Raw genomic sequence first — 17806 nt, forward strand, 5'->3', positions numbered from 1 at the left:
ATTCTAGTGTTTGCCAAAGCAGGACATTAGCAGAGAAAATGGATTATCCATTATGATGTTAAGAGATTCTAGAGCCTAAAAATAGAACTTTTTTGATACCACTTCTATACTAACTACCGTTTGTATTATGCTTCTCACTGTTGCGTAATGAGTTTTGCAAATTTCCACTAAAATGATGAACAAATCCCCCAAAACCAACTAAATTAAAAAATATTTCCCCAATAGATTGTGAAGTTGAAGACAAAATTTTCCCCAGACACACAAAAACTCCCTTAAACTGGTGGAAAACCCCCAATGTGGCAATAGTGGTACTTCTTTTTGTTTACCAATCCGATTTTGGTACGAATATTATTGAGAGGGTGAGCGCATCTTCGGCTGTTTAAAAACAAATAACAAGTGTCTATGCTCAGCTAGAATAGATACAGCGTTTCCAAAACGATTTACATTGGGGTATGGAGTTAATCGAAATGGCTCCTGAAATAAATTACTTATTATTCAATGGCCATAAAAAATTGTCAGTTAACGGTGCTAATCTTTATTATTCGTTAAAGTTATTATAAATATAAAAAGAGGCTGGGATGCGACCCACACTGATAACTTCCCATCCCGTCTGTTGATTTATCTTGCTTAAAAGTTTGTCTATAATGTATTCGTATCAATTTTTACCAAATTTGCGTATACTATTTTTTGTAGATTTTATTTTTTACGAAAAAACGGACTGTTTTATGTTTTATGTTTATATAAATATTAATGAATATCGAAAACAATATTTTCTGTGAAATAAAATAAGTTTGAACCCAATATTTTTAATTTTGAAAAGCTATTTGAGTCGAAAGTAAATTTTTACCAAGTTTTATACATTTTTTTTATGTTTTTATTTTTTTTTTTAAACTGTCAATTTGATTTTTCTTAAAATTTGTCCTTATGTAAAAAACAATATTTTCTATAATTAAAAATTAGTTAGAAGCTATTATCTAAAAGTTTTGAAAAGATATTTGAGTCGAAAATCATTTTTTACCAACTTTTGTTAATTTTTTGTCAAAAAACTGTCAATTCGATTTTTTTAAAAATTTTACTGAATGTTGACAACAATATTTTTTGAAAGATAAAAGTAAATTAAAGCCAATATCTCAAAGTTTTGAAAAAATTTTTGAGTCGAAAATCAATTTTTACCAACTTTTATTAATTTTTTTTTAGGTTTTTATTTTTAATAAAAAAACTGTCAATTCGATTTTTCTCAACATTTTTAAAAATGTTGAAAACAATATTTCTCATGAGATAAAATAATATTGAAGACTAAGTTTCAAGTTTTTGAAACGATATTTGAATCGTTATTCAAATTTTACCAACTTTGAGTAATGTTTTTTTTTAGATTCTTATTTTTTATAAAAAAAAAACTGTCAATTCGATTTTTCTCCAAATTTTATCAGATGTCAAAAACATTATTCTTCGTTGCACAAAATTGTTTTGGAGATGAAATCATATTTTAGACGTAAAATTTTGGAGGTGGCAATTTTTTTTTCAGTTTTTTGATTTATAAAAAAACCGTTAAATGGATTTTTTTTTCAAAAAATATATTTGTTTGATATCACGTCACAATATATTACATAAAATTTAATTCAAGTCTCTAGCTTTAGATCGTAAGATATTTAGGGTTAACCAAAATGTTCACCTTTTTTCCAAACTGCTATGGTAAAAAAACCACCCACGCAATTTTCTGAGAGCCCTTTCTGCATCTTTCTGCCTTATTATCTGTATAACAAAATTTTTGAAATCGGTATCTCTTCTGGTTCTTGAGCTATGGACGACGAAAAAAACGTCGCAAAACGTACGGACGTACAAACGTTTGTACACACGCACGCACAGACATCTTTCTAAAAATCTTGTATTTCCACTCTAGGACAAATCGGACCCATTACAATAACTTCATTTTTTGACTGACATTTTGCTAGTCAAAATCAAAGTGGTTAGCCTTAGCTAAGAAAAAGATATTTTCAAAAATAAATTCAAAAAGTTCTTGTGAAAACTTAAATAAAAACAATATTTACGTCCGCGGATTGAAATATCTGTAGTCATAGCATTTAAAACACTAAAATATAAATTTAAAGATCCGCCAAATATAACCCTACTTATGAACAAAAGAGGACGTGGCAAAACTTCCCCTGTTTATTTTAATAATTCAAAAAGAGGCTGGGATGCGACCCACACTGATAACTTCCCATCCCATCTGGCGGTTTGTATTACTTAAAAGTTTGTCTATATGAACTCGTATCAATTTTTACCAAATTTGCGTACTATTTTTTGTAGATTTTATTTTTTATGAAATAACGGACTGTTGGATGTTTATATAAAAATTACTGAATATTGAAAACAATATTTTCTGTGAAATAAAATAAGTTTGAAGCCAATATTTTTAATTTTTGAAAAGCTATTTTAGCCGAAAGTAAATTTTTACCAAGTTTTAGTATTGTTTTGTTTTAGAGTTTTATTTTTTGTAAAAAAACTGTCAATTCGAATTTTTTTAAAATTTTACCAAATGTTGAAAACAATATTTCTTATAAGATAAAATTAGTTTGAAGCCAATCTTTAAAATTTTCGAAGAGATATTTGAGTCGAAAATCAATTTTTACCAACTTTTATACATTTTTTTTTCAGGTTTTTATTTTTTGTAAGAAAACTGTCAATTCGATCTTTCTCAAAATTTGTCTTAATGTTGAAAACAATATTTCTTATAAGAAAAAATTAGTTAGAACCTATTATCTCAAAATTTTTAAAAGATATTTGAATCGAAAATCATTTTGTACGAACTTTTGTTAATTTTTTTTTTTCGGTTTTTAATTTTTTTACAAAAACTTTCGAATCGATTGTTTTTAAACTTTAACTGAATGTTGACAACAAAATGTTTTGAAAGACAAAAGTAAATTAAAGCCAATATCTCAAACTTTTGAAAAGATATTTGAGTCGAAAATCAATTTTTACCAACTTTTATACATTTTTTTTTAGGTTTTTATTTTTTGTAAAAAAAACTGTCAATTAGATTTTTCTCAAAATTTTATCAGATGTCAAAAACATTATTCTTCGTTGCACAAAATTGTTTTAGAAATGAAATCATATTTCAGTCGTAAAATTTTGGAGGTGACAAATTTTTTTTTCAGTTTTATTGATTTATACAAAAAACCGTTATATTGATTTTTTTCAAAAAATATACCTGTTTGGTATCACGTTATAATATATTATATAAAATTTAATTCAAGTCTCTAGCATTTTTGGTTCGTAAGATATTTAAGGTTAACCAAAATGTTCACCTTTTTTTCAAACTGCTATGGTAAAAAAACCACCCACGCAATTTTCTTGAGAGCCCCTTCTGCATCTTTCTGCCTTATTATCTGTATAACAAAATTTATTTGAAGTCGATATCTCTTCTGGTTCTTGAGCTATGGACGACGAAAAAAACATCGCGAACGTACGGACGTACGGACGTACGGACATACGGACGTACGGACGTACGGACGTACAAACGTACGTACACACGCACGCACAGACATCTTTCTAAAAATCTTTTATTTCGACTCTAGGGACCTTGAAACGTCGAGAAATGTCAAAATTTTCAATTTGACAAATCGGACCCATTACAATAACTTCCTATGGGAAGTTAAAAAGAGGTCCCTCTAAAGTTCTAAGTACTCTTCTCTTTATCTTATACATAAATGACATAACCGATTCGTTGAAAGGTGGTATTGATATAAGCGGAAAGAATATTCTGATGCTCGCGGACGATATAGTTTTACTAAATAGGCTTCAACTTTATTTCAAAACATGGAATCTGGAAGTAAATCTTTCTAAATCAAAAATGATGATATTAAGAAACGGTTGTGGGAGATATTCCAGGAGGAGAAGTGAAAGTTTGACGAGGAACCGATAGAAATAGTAAAGGAATAGAAGTTTCTGGGAGTTTTGAATGCATTTAACTTAAATCTAGAAAAAAAAAATGCAGCCCAAATTATCGGAACAAAGCGTGCTCTGTGTGGTGTGTGGAGAACTTGCATTCTAATAAAAATCGTTTCGCATATATCTGAACACAAAGTATTTCGAGCTACCGCAATTGCAATACTGTTTTACGAAGCGCAAGTATGGGGGTATCGATTGTTTGAAGCTGTGAAAAAGTTTCTCCGTGTTTTTATTAAAAGTACTTTCAAGTTGCCAAGTACGACGCCCAACTATATGTTACATCTTGAAACAGAAATAGGACCCCCGTTTTAAGACACACTTAAATTACATTTAAACTAAGTGTCAAGAGTTTTGGCGATGGGTGATGAAGTTCCGTGTGTTAAGGTCTAAGGAGTGAAAGAAGCTGGCAATTGAATGCTCAACTTTTTCAATATCAGCAGACGAAAGTATAGAGATGCGAGGTTGAATTTTAATGACTTTCGGAAAAAAATCGGCAACATGATGTAAGATAAGTTTACGAGTTTAGCTGAAGCATCTATTTACAGATCTTACTACAGTAAAGTTAACCATTTCTTGAACCACAACACCTACTTCTTATCCAAAAACAGTACACACAAAATTAGCTTGATATTTTAAATGAGGGGTGAACTCATCACCGTCCAGAATTGCCAAAATTGTGCGATTTATTGCGAATTGCAAAGAACATGAAGATCTATTTTATCTCCTAGGAGTTTGTTCAAAACTGAAGGAGTTCCGGAAGCGCTATTTTGTAATGAATATACTCGGTTTGGAAGAAACGATAAACATCTTGAATGGAGAACTGGGTTGGGACCTTCTGTATGAATACTCATTGAACGCTCTTCATTGAACCTTCGGCCAAACCATTAAAAAAATTGTGTAATCTTTCATATAATGCTTTTTTTTATTCAAGTTAAAGTTTGAAGTCTGTGATATTTTTGTTTCATTTCTATTTAACACTTCAAAATAAACGTGTATTACTTAAAGAAGCTTAGTTCCAGAACATTTTGTTTTTAAATAAATTGTGTTTAGGAATTCATGCTTCTTGAAAATGAAAATTGAAAAATAAATTCCAAGTTAAATATCAGCATACAAAGCATTTTCCCAAAGTTCTTCTGTTTATATTTATTTATTTTTTCTTTCTGTATACAAAGTCATGAAAATGCAATAAGTAAAGCTAAGTAATATTGAAGATTCTTATGTCAACTTAAGTACCTTCAAATGTACATACCTTGCTAACATACATATGTAGCTTCCTACTTTATCCAAACAAAACGACGACGCATTCTCTGTCAGTTATTGACTTTATGCAAACTCTGCAAAAGTTGTAAGACCTTCATGTATTTTCATATGTCTCTATCGTTTTATATTTACATAAATAGGGAAAACAGAGAAAAGTCTCTCGTTCAAGGGTACAAACAATTTACTTCTCATTAGTACTTATGTTATGAGCTCCTGCTTTAATATGTAGATATACCCATTGCTGACAACATCATTTTCTGACTGATTAAACGTCAAAATAAATAAACCATAATATATGTTCCTACATGTCAGTCTCTATATATTAAGCTTTGCAGACTCTGGATTTATGTTTTATTTGTTTCTTTTTTTTTTGTATTTCTACCCTTGGTTCAATTGACCTAGTCCAAGGTTGAAACTAAGCAGAACCGTATTGTACACACATACACACATAATTTGCATGCGTCCTCGTTGTCGTAGTTGCCGTTGTCGCTGTCGTCGGCCTACTCTATCTGGTTGTCAAACCCCCAAGGTAACAAATCCATGACACTGCTGTACATTTTTTGAAATTAAGTATTTTAATTAAGAAATGTCACAATGGCTTCTCTCTGTTTCAATTTCATTCACATGAGTGACTTAAATAAACAAACATAAATAAATCTAAACGCCAAAGTCACCCAGAACAAATTTTGTTAATTGAAATTAAGAAGCAAACGAAAAATCATCAAAGAAAATTCGCCCAAGTGTCTATGCTGTCACTTTTTTTAGTTGTTCCAATTCCAACACACGACATCAAACATTCCTTTGAAATAAACGCGAGTATACAAACGAGACGCGAGTTAAAAAAAATTAAATTCACTTTTGAGACGCAACTGAAAGTTAAATAAGAAAAAAAAAATAAAAATGGAGGGATCAGGAATGTCAATTTGTTTTGTCAAATAACGGTCACATTTATTTTATTCCATCATTGTCATACGACTGACGTTTAAGCGACGCGAACGACGTACTGGGCTGCGGAATAAATGGAAACCAAATCAAATGAATTTATCACCGTGTATGAAAATGAACTTGTAAACATGATGTTTGCCATTAAGGCGACGTTACACCGGTATTCTTAAGAGAACCATTTGACAAATATTAAACAAGATAAAAATCTGCTTATTTGAGAGAGTCGTGTTCTGCTTGTTGTCAACTTATTTTGAGCATCAGGGGGAGATTTTGTGATGATAAAAATAATAATTAACAAACAAAGCATTGTAATTTTACATATGTTAACATTTTTTATCTCAAAAATGAAACTCAGAGGTTTCTCAGAAGTATAGAAAGTCGTCTACCTTAAGATAAAAATGGGTGTGTCATTTCAGGTTTAATTCAAGGCAAACAAACATATCCTATTTTATTAACATTTATTTATGTTAATTGTAATTAAATTATACTTAGTGTAAGCTTTTACACGAGCATAGAAATTATAATAAATTCCAATCATGAAGCTTTTATTTCTTTGTTTTTATTCTATTTTTACTATCTGGCTTTATATTCAATTTCAAATCACGTTCAAAGAAGAAACTGGCGCACAATGTAATGAAGAAAGTTTTCTTAATTAAATAAGAGAAGATATTTTTAGATTTAGAAAAACAGTTGGCAAAAAACAAAAATTAATAACCATTACTTATAGTTAAGGAAATGAAGCGTTGTTCTTCTTTTATTTTTTAATAACCATAAAGATGTTTGTTTAATTAAAGGTTACATAAAATGAGCTCGAAATATTAAATAAAGTTATTAATTCACGTTGATTTATATTTTTTTTTAAATTAAAACTCGGTATGGTCGTAGTTTAAAGATTCGTCTTCAAATTGTAACAAATTGGAAACATATGAAGCCCATACTAATATTATAAATAGAAAATTCAGCCTGTTTGTTTGTATGTTTGTCCGTCCTCTACGTCGCAATAGACCAATTTTATGACATGATTTTTTGTGTAGAGGTAGTTCTAAGTCTCGAGAGTGTTTTAAACTACTTTTTACTCCTGTTAAATATCTCATTCCTATCTAACTCGAGAGCAGACCTGCCGATAAGACTTATAATAATTATAGTAATCAGATAATTGATATATTCTTTCTTTTAGAACACTAGTTTGCAGCATAGCATTAGGTGCTGCCTGTTTTTGGATCTATCCTTAGGCGTTTCTTCTTTTAGGTTGAATACAGACTATTTTCATACCTTAATCCTTATAAAAAAAAGCAGATGGGTGGTTAAAAACCGATGCAGAGGGCAAAGTTACATTCACAATAGATTTTTGTAATATAGTTCATAATAATTCTTAACATATTGCAAGTTCTTAACCTGTTTTACAAAATAACGAACACGACGATAAATTACTCTGCCAAAGGACAATTCTAGCAACAAGAAACGGTGATGTTGTTTTGAGAATAAATTCAAACATATTAACTGAATTTGCAGAAAATAAGAGAGAGTGTTTGTAAACAGACACAGTCATGGGCTCAAAACAGAGCTCTATTAACTCACTTGAACTGTCCGGTGTGACTTTAGACGTATCACTAATGCTCATTCGAAATCTAGATGCCCCCCGATTGTGTAACAGTACAAGACTTTGTGACACTTAACTTGGTCCAACTTTTATTAGTTCTAATATCTTCACTGTCATGTTGAAAATGTAATTATTTATCGAATCACAATAATTCCTACAGATTTATCTTGTCAAAGGCTTCCATTCCTCAAATAATTGTATTAATCCGTGAGGTAATTTTTAGCAGCTGTCTTTACTTCGTCCATATTCTCTCGGCATGGAGAGAAGTTAAAGTTGTTTTTATACCCAAGGCAGATAAATGCTATCAAGATAGATCTATAAGTCTATCACCATTCTTTCTTAAGACCTTGGAGAGATTGATTGATATCCATTTAAGGGCAAGTATTAATGCAAGACTTAAGACTAATACTTTTGGCTGGTCGGTGTGTACTAGGTGTTAACCCACACAAAACCGATTTAGTCTTATTTTCGAGGAGATACCATTTGTCAACCCTTCCTATATTAAAGAATCCAATTAAATTTTTCAGACGAAGCTAAATAACTGGGGCTTATTTTATATAAAATAATAAATGGGGGTTTCAACCCAGAATCACGCATTGGCTATACACATCGGTAATCAGACCGATTTGAATGTACGGTGTGGCAGCATGATGGACTGTTTTAAAGAAAGCTATAAACCGCGACAAATTAAATAAAGTCCAACTTTCAGCTTGCCTGATCGCTTCGCACGACCCCATCTGCAGCACTGGACACCTTACTCTACCTAACACCTCTTGACATATTAAGCAAACGAATAGCTGCAAGCTCTGCTATTCGCCTTAAAGCTTCGTCGTCGTCGCAGTGGACTGACTAACAATAACATTGGCCACTCCGTAATTCTTAGGTATTTAGAATCAATTCCGAACCACACAGACTACACCATCCCCCAACTGTAATTCGACAGAAACTTCCAGATTTTTTATACCTTACAGATCTTTTTGTGAGGATAGGACATTCCTGGAAGATGAGTCAAACCATTTCTATAAAGATGGGTCAAAAACAAATAAGGGGTTGGTGAAGGCGTGTACTCTTAACGACTAAAATTAAGTCTCCCATTCCGCCTTCCCAATCATTTTAACGTGTTCCAGGCGGAACTTTTGGCGTTAAAAGAATTCTTGTCCTGGCTTAAAGAAAACGTGATATCAACATCTGATCTGATTTAATTTGTCAACATTTTTGTTTGTATTCTCTATTTGGGCCACACAACACCCGAAGGAAATAGAAGTTGTAGAAACGTGGTTTTTATTAACTTCAGTAGTATTTTTTTATAAAATTTTACAATTTAAATTATTGGATCATGGTGTCATCGTAAAAAAAAAAGTTAACTAATCAAAGCAAATCTATACAAATTTTAGCAAAGACACATTTAAATTTTATAAACTGATAGTGTTTTGATACATTTGATCTTGGGTTTTTGTTGTTTAAAAAGCTTCTTTAATAATTTCGTTTCGATTTCTTACTGCGGGTCTTACGAAACTTGTAAATATTACATTCCAATTGTTTTGGGCAAATGTACTCCTTAAGTAGTTCGAACTCTGTGTTTTCACATTTCTTCAACCTGTCAAAGCTGCTAGTTGGATAACGGAATATTATTGTTTTAGATTTAGGTATTAACCGTAAGGCTCAAAAGTAATTCTGAAGTCCTTTGAGCCTCAACCGCATAATTTGCAATGTTTCCGCTTCGCTAGTATGACAATATTGTCTGCACATCACAAATTTTATTCTAGCAAAGCTGATTCCTGCTGGAAAATCAAAGAAAAAATCTTCCAAAATCCTCAAAATCTTTTCGGTACACTGGCTTTAGAGTCCACAAAACAACTTTAAACAAAACTTGATTCCTCCAGATATGACCTAGCAATATACATATGTTAGTGAAAAAATGCTATCTGCCACTAAGTAGTCTTTCTTGAAGCCTGCTTGAAACTCGCTAAGCAATTTATTTCCATCTACATAGTTGGTAGGTCTTTCAATTTTTTAATTCAGAATAGATTTTTATGATTGAAGGAAATATTATACCGCGGTAAAAGAGGAGAGAACTATTTTCGTGTGGTCTGAAACATTAACCATGTTTAATGAATCGTTATATGAGGCAGTTAACTTTTCGATCAAATTTTCGTTGGTAAAACAGGAATTCATATGGAACTCGACTGACTTCTTGAACTGAATGAATGCGATTAAGGTTTTTGAAGAAGACGTGAAGGAAGATTATTAATAAATTTTACCCCTTTATACTCAGCTTGTCAACTAACCCAATCAAATATCGGACGAAATTGGCCTTGCAGAAAATACTCTTGAATTGTTTCTCAGATCTATTTGACCAAAGTGTAAGCATAAATTGGTCTTAATGCTTTGTTCAGAATCCTTCACTGAACGCTATGCTTCCTCTGTAGTATGATTCTTTTAGGTTTGATTTGAGCTATAAGGAAATTATAGAGTAAAAAGGGGTGAGCTTCGGATGATTTGGAGACATCCCATCTGGAGATCCAGACAAAGTTTAAAGAAGCGAGGAAGGCATTTAAATTCCATATTCGAAAGACTACATAGCGCGGTAATGATTCTATGGATCTGATACGTTTCTTGCGAGAGTCTTAAAAGATCTCACTATACATAAACCCACTAGTCCGGACGATTTCCTCCATCATACATCATAATTATTCTTCTGTACTTCTTCCGAAGAAATGTATTTAACCACTCCCCACCAACGGTGGTTCTACTTCCATATCAAATTATCGACCGATAGCTTAAACGTCAATTATTTCCAAGGTCCTGAAAATGCTGATTGTTTATTTCTCCTGATGAAGAAATATCTTGATGACCGGCAATACTGCATTTGCAGCAATAGGCCCACTGGTGATCTCATGTTTCATCTCTCCGAGCAAAAGTTTTTACATCTTTTTAAACAAAAATTTAATTATTGAAGCCCTCTTATTAAATGTCCGTGTATTTTGTTACTGATAAATCTCTTCGTTGTTTGGTAAGAAAATACCTTTCAGCCCGTTCACTTCAAGAAGTACTTTACATGTTCGAATCCCATATCTACTTGTGTGCACCAGCTTTGAGTTTTGTCTTCAATAACCTTCCTTATTTTTATAAAAACAATTCTGTGTCCTGTTTCCAACCTACTTGGTTCTCTGACAACAGTACCTTCAGCTTTTCACATTCGCTTTTACATTGGTATTATTGTCCTTCCAATGTAGATCGCCAACGTCGGCCTATGTTAAGCTTATGAATTTTCATCTTTCCAGAACTTTATGGTCAACAGAATAGAATTGAATGGTTTTAAAACTTAGTGCTTTCTAATGCAACTTTCAATTGGCAGATTTTCTTTCTTTCATGGACCGACGATCCAAAAGACGTTTTTTAAACAGAAAGTCGAGTATAATATCCATATTTGGGCAAGTGCTCTAAGAACCTACTTGAGTTCTTTGGATATAATTCAAAAAAGTTATCGAAAATTATAGAAGATCGGTGTCTAAGTGATACTTTTCTCAATTATCGATCCTTAGAAGGTGTAATTTCATCACTGTTATTATAAATAACGATCCTCCTATCAAACAATTGAACAGTAGTAACCGCACTTCTATGAATGCTCATCATTTTAATTAGGAGCAAATACTTATGCATATAATGTTACATAAAGAGATTCTTTTTTCAGCTGCACTACACGAATGTTGAATTTTTTACCAGGCTCAATATTTCCCAATCATTACAATGTACAGAGAATAAAGAGTTCTAACAATATTATTCACGTTCCTGATGCCCTATCTTTAAAAGTATATTTAATTCCATTAGGATTTTATCCTCATCCTCAATTTATCCGTTTATAGCTTGTAAAAAAAGTTTATTATGTTTCAATATTTGAATCATTGTTCCCTAATTGCCTTCACACAACCTGAGGAACACTTTTATCCATTAAGTCTTGACAATTTTTCTGTTCATGTTTTCGTAGGAAAAGATTGAAATAAAAAAAGCTTGAACAACCTTTCTTAAGCTCTTAACACAATTGTGTCTCTTTTACTTTATAATGTGATGGGAGAAAACTATTAAATATGCCTTTTCTGTTTTGTGTTGTTGCTGGATTTATTCTGCTTAAATCTTTTTTGGTACTTCTTACTGCACTGCCAGCAGATAGTCTGTGTGAGCCAACTGCAAAAAATACATCATATCCAAGGATTGTGGCCCTTGTAAGCTGACTATGTCAATCCTGCAACGCCCGCCACTGCCACTGCCACTGCCACCATCAACCCGTCCATAATATGATAAACCATTGAGTTGAATGTAGATCATGGATATGGCGATAGCAATGGCAAGGATATCTATATGAATATCCTGCTGCTCCCTTATGTTTAAAATTATTTTAATTTAAAAAGGATTTACGACTAAGTGTATCTATGGCAACATAACTTGAACGAGCATATACAAAATGTATGCATTTCAGAGATATATTGCTTAAAAACACACTCGCATTCACTTAAGGATACCTACCCACAGGTATACATGGTTATAAATGATACATGAGTGTAGCTACCTCTATGATAATAATAAATCGCCAGATTAAGGTTCCATCATCCATCCAAACTCCAACCATGGACAACGAGCATGATGACGAAGCTGATATGGACCCAACTGAAAAATACACATCATCATCAGAGAAACCCATAGCCATAGCCAAGCCATAGCCATACCTATAAGTAGGACCTATCTATATAGAAAGAAGTGTCCTTTATTGATGACGTTTTTCTTTTTGTTGCTGTTGTTTGAAGAAAATTTATCTTCTTCGTTAAAGGTTTTTCTTTCGCATGCTTTTCCTTTTGGTTCACCTGAAAAAATCATTATTTCTTAAGAATCGCATTTCATTACGTAAAATGCGTGTTTACTTATATTTTGATAGTCCTTCAGCCTCACTATATTATACTCTGTACTGCCGAAGGAAAACGATGGTAAATGCTTGCTGCAGAGACGATGTTCCCGCGCCACGACTAACATTAAAGCCAAGGTTGCTCCCTCGAATATGGGTGGTTAATTTTTCTTCATTCTTTGTGAGGGCCATTTGCACGGTATAAGGCATGTCTTAGATAAAAATAAATCTACGGTCGGTGGTACCCACTTTCATTTTCTTTCAGAGTCCTTTCTCCACCATCACCATCAACCATCAGCAAAAGGACTTCGACTTAAAGCAGCAACATCACTAAGTAAAAGAACAAAACAAAAAATAGGTGGACTAATAGGAGGATGCGCTATTTCTGACTTGCCACTCTGTTCCGCCCACTTAATGTGGCATATCCTTCGGGGGCTGCTTTGATATTTTTACATCACCAACTCATGTCCTGATGATGGCGATATGAGATGAACAACAACACAAAAAAATGATACCCAAAGAGATTATGACTTGGCGAATATACGCCAAGACGCATTATCCTTATTTCTTTCCAATAAAAGCTATTAAACAGGGCTATATGATGGGTTTGGTGTGTATGGAGGATGAGAGACGATAGAAAAGGAAGGAGAGGTGGACCACAAAGAGGGAATGAATATGTTTCCAAATTGTGGTGTATTTTGTTTCTTTTTTTTGTTTTGGCTTGGTTCTTGAAAAATTATTGTTTTTTTTTAATGGCTAATGTGCGTGATATTCATGGAAGATGAGTGCTATCTTAACCTAAATAGGCTATGGGCGTTTTGCATTAAAAGTAATGATTTTCCACATTAAAATAACGCCATTGTTATCGGCTGTATGCCGAAGACAATATAAAAAAGATGAAACAATATTTGAAAAAGGCGACTCAAGGACGGACGAACAAAAAATCGAGCAATTGTTTTGGGATAATTTTTGAATAAGATTAAATCTTCTGATTTAATCAAAAGTTGAAACCATTTGCTAAGGATGTTCAGATGAACGTTGAACAAATTTAAGAAGTCTGGAAGAGAAAAGAATTATAGTACCTTGGAGTTAAAAAAAGGATATGGTTGAAGATAAATTTAAGAAAAATTAAACCTCGTTTTGAGCTCAAAAATTTGACAGACAAGCAAAGAAATTTAAGAAATAAAGGGTTTTTAAAATTGATTGGCCAAATTGAAAATGATTAAAGTTTAGTTTATGACCTATAAGAACAGTGCTAATTCATTTATATCATACCATTACTTTTCACTGTCGAAAACAAAGATGAATTAGTTGGTCACTATTTCACTCAAATTTAACGCTATCGAATTTTGGATTCGAGTACTGAAATAATAAATGATTTTGATTTGTATGTTTACTTATACAGAAAAAAAAACTAGTAGTGACAATGAACCGATTCCTGACACCTTATTCTTAACATACATTTCTTAAGGTCTTTTTTAATACCTGTGGCTTGATATTTAGTGCGTTGGTCTTGGGTTCGATCCCTGCCTGTGCCTCTTGCGAGGAATTGACAAATGCTCCAAGAGTAATTCTTGTCATAAAAAGTGCTTTCTCAAATAAGCCGTTCGGATTCGGCATATAAACTGTAGGTCCTCCCATCCCTGCAATTGCTCACACACAGGAATGGTTGAGAGTTATAAGTCGCAGGCCCTGGTTCTCCACGGACTGATTTATGTATTTAAAAATAAATTTAAATTTCAATAAGCGCTGTTTATTGAGAAAGTCAAAAACCGAGAACAAAATTTTGTAGCGTGTTTTTTTTTTTTTTTTAATTAGACACTGAATTGAATCGGAAACTACAAAACAATATTGTAGAAATGGCAGCGATTGTAGCTAGAAATATCCCACTAATGAATGAAGAATAAAGAACCATTTATGACTACATCAAGCTCGCAGTTACGGCAGTACAAAGTGGATTCCTGTTTTTGGATGCACCAGGTGGTACTGGCAAAACATTTCTTATAACGCTAATTCTAGCTAAAATGGAATCAAATAATGGTATCGCATTTGAGGTTAGATTGAAGAAAAAGTGGCTGAAATCTAAACGAAATGAAATACGTTTTAGAAAACAAAATGAGGCTTGGCTACAAACATCAATTGGTTTTAAGCTTCTTGATTAGGTAACCCCATCTAAGGGTGGTCGTCCAGAAAAATCGTTTGAAGAAAGCTGCGATCGAAGTAAGCGCATCAAAACGCAAAAAATAAGAAAAGAGTTGTCAACACCACAGTTAGGATTTGCAACAAAAGTAAATTTAAGAGCTGAAGGTTATCCAGCTGCAGCAGAATTAGTAAATAAGTTGGTGCGTTCCCCTAGAAAAGCAATTTACTACCAAAGAGCATATCGCAAGGAACAGCAACGTACGCGAAAAATGTCAGGTGAGGAAGCATTATCTGTCGTAGTAAAGGCCAAGTTGACGGGGCACCAATACAATATAATTAGAGCAAAGGACGCTGAAAGATTTCCTTCGTAAAAAGTTGTCCAAAATGCTAAAAAAATGTGTTATCCCAAAAAAGAAGAGATGTACATGTGACTGACAGTTCAGCTGGGGTAACATTGCAAGCTTTGATGGACCAAACTGTGGAACGTTTGATTATGGCTCAAAAGGAAGTAATGTTAGCTTTGAATGATGAACAACTTCAAAATTAGTGTTTGACCTGCAAATGGGGATTCGATGGGAGCTCCGGCCATAGCTCTTATAAACAGAAATCTGTTGAAATGGAAGCTGATGATTTCAGTGTGTTTATAACTTCCGTGGTCCCGCTCCAACTTGTTTGTGAATGTTCATTTCAAAAAATTATGATATGGCAAAATCCAAGATCATCTTCAACTCGATATTGCCGCCCAATTAAATTTGAATATAAGAAAGAATCCGCACAAATTTCAGAAGCTGAGAAGCAAAGAGTAGATGCTGAAATTCGGGGTCTGTGCCGTTCAATTGTGAGCATTGAAGAAAAAGTTATGGAAGTTTTACATAAGCTCGTTTTTACAATGGTTGACGGAAAAGTGTGTAATGCTTTGACGGATACCATCTCTTCTCAGCGCTGTTATATCTGTGGTGCAATTTCTAAGGATTTCAATCAAATTGAAATGGTGCTGTTAAGGCCTAACAATCCGAGTGCATTACAGTTTGGATTGTCAGTGCTGCACTGTAGGATTCGTACTTTTGAGTGCCTTTTACATGTTGGCTATAGGCTTCCAATAAAAAAGTGGAAATTTTGTAAGAAGGACAAGGATGTAGTTGCAGCGACTAAAATTCAAATGCAAAAAAAAATTCGGGATCAAATGGGTCTTATTGTTGACCAACCCAAGCCTGGTTTCGGGAATTCGAATAATAGTAACTCTGCAAGGCGTTTTTTTAGCAACGCGGAGCTAGCTTCTGAAATATTGGGTGTCGATAAAACACTAATACAAAGATTGCATGTTATCTTGGTAGCAATTTCAAGTGGTTTTGACATCAACATAGAAAAGTTCAGATTGTACACACTGGAGACTGCCAAATGCTTTGTAAATCAGTATCCCTGGTACTACATGCCTCTCACAGTACATAAGCTCCTAATTCTCGGTCCTGATGTTGTTTCAAATGCACTTATGCCAATATGCCAATTGTCTGAAGAGGCACAAGAGGTGAGAAACAAAGACTTTAAAAGATATCGAGAAAATTTTTCAAGGAAATGTTCTAGAGAAAAATGTAATGAAGATGTATTTAATTTAATGTTAGTAACATCAGATCCCTTCATAACAAGCTTTAGGCAAATGCCCAAAAAACAGCTTAGAACGTTCCCTAAAGAATTGTTGGATTTACTTACTGCCCCAAATATATCTAGTGTTGAGAACTCGAACATCAGTAGCAGTGATGAAACTGAGGCAGAATATTGGTCCGATGAATCTGGTTCTTAGAAGTATACAATGTTTGTTTTTTTTTTTTTTTTTTTTAAATTTACATTGTAAAAAGGATCAAACCAAACTTTAAAAACTTAAATATGTTTTTTTTATTCATATTTAAGCAATTTTAAGGAAAAAAAATAGTTTTCAGTAGAACTATTGGGGTATCTTGCCCCAGCGGCGTAACGTTGAAAAAGTACAACTAAAAGTTAATATGAGTGTTCAAATACATCCATCCACTGAAACATACATTATTGATTCACAAGATGCTTTCATTGACTAGATATTTCCCTATGTACACAGACAATATAAAGGGTGTCCCAAAATTAACGCAAGATTTGAATTAAATAGAAAACGCCGTTTTTAGTCTTTTGATAGTTATATTTTTATTGACTCGTAAAGTACATAGGATAAGGTTATGTATGGAATAACACACCGGACAAATGGCCTTCAAGGCTTTGCATGCACATGCGCACTCTTTTGTTGAAATTTTCCAAGACCATTCTTCATAAATGTGGCTGAATTTCGTTGATGCATCGTTGAATCTCCTCCTTTAATGCTCGGGTAGTTGTGGGCTTGTTGACATGGACTTGTGATTTTAAATAACCCCATAAAAAGAAGTCTAATGGTGTTAAATCACACGATCTAGGAGGCCAATTTTGATCACCGAAACGAGAGAGTACACGACCTGGAAATGTCTCATGCAGTAATTGAATTGTTTCACACGGGCTGTATGACATGTGGCACCGTCTTGTTGAAACCACATATTGGACACATCAATATCATCCAATTTTGGCAGAAAGAACTGTGTAATCATGTCGCGATATCGAGCACCAGTAACAGTCACTGCTTGGCCAGCATCATTTTCAAAAAAATATGGCCCAATTATGCCTCCAGCCCAAAATCCACACCATACAGTCACGCGTTGTGGATGCATTTGTTTTTCGACAATCACATGTGGGTTCTCCGAACCCCAAATGCGGCAATTTTCGCGATGGACAAAGCCATCAAGATGAAAATGTGCTTCATCGCTTAGGATGATTTTGCTCGAAAAACCAGGGTCCATTTGTTGATGTTCAATAATCCATTCAACGAACTCTCTTCTCTGTCCATGGTAACTAGGCTTCAATTGTTGTGTTAATTGAATTTTGTAAGCATGAAGACACAGATCTTTGGTGAGTATACGCTGTATAGAGGTTCTTGAAATTTGCAATTCTTGTCCACGACGTCG

This window comes from Eupeodes corollae, chromosome 1 (genome assembly GCF_945859685.1).
Source record: "Eupeodes corollae chromosome 1, idEupCoro1.1, whole genome shotgun sequence".
In the NCBI taxonomy this organism is placed as follows: domain Eukaryota; kingdom Metazoa; phylum Arthropoda; class Insecta; order Diptera; family Syrphidae; genus Eupeodes; species Eupeodes corollae.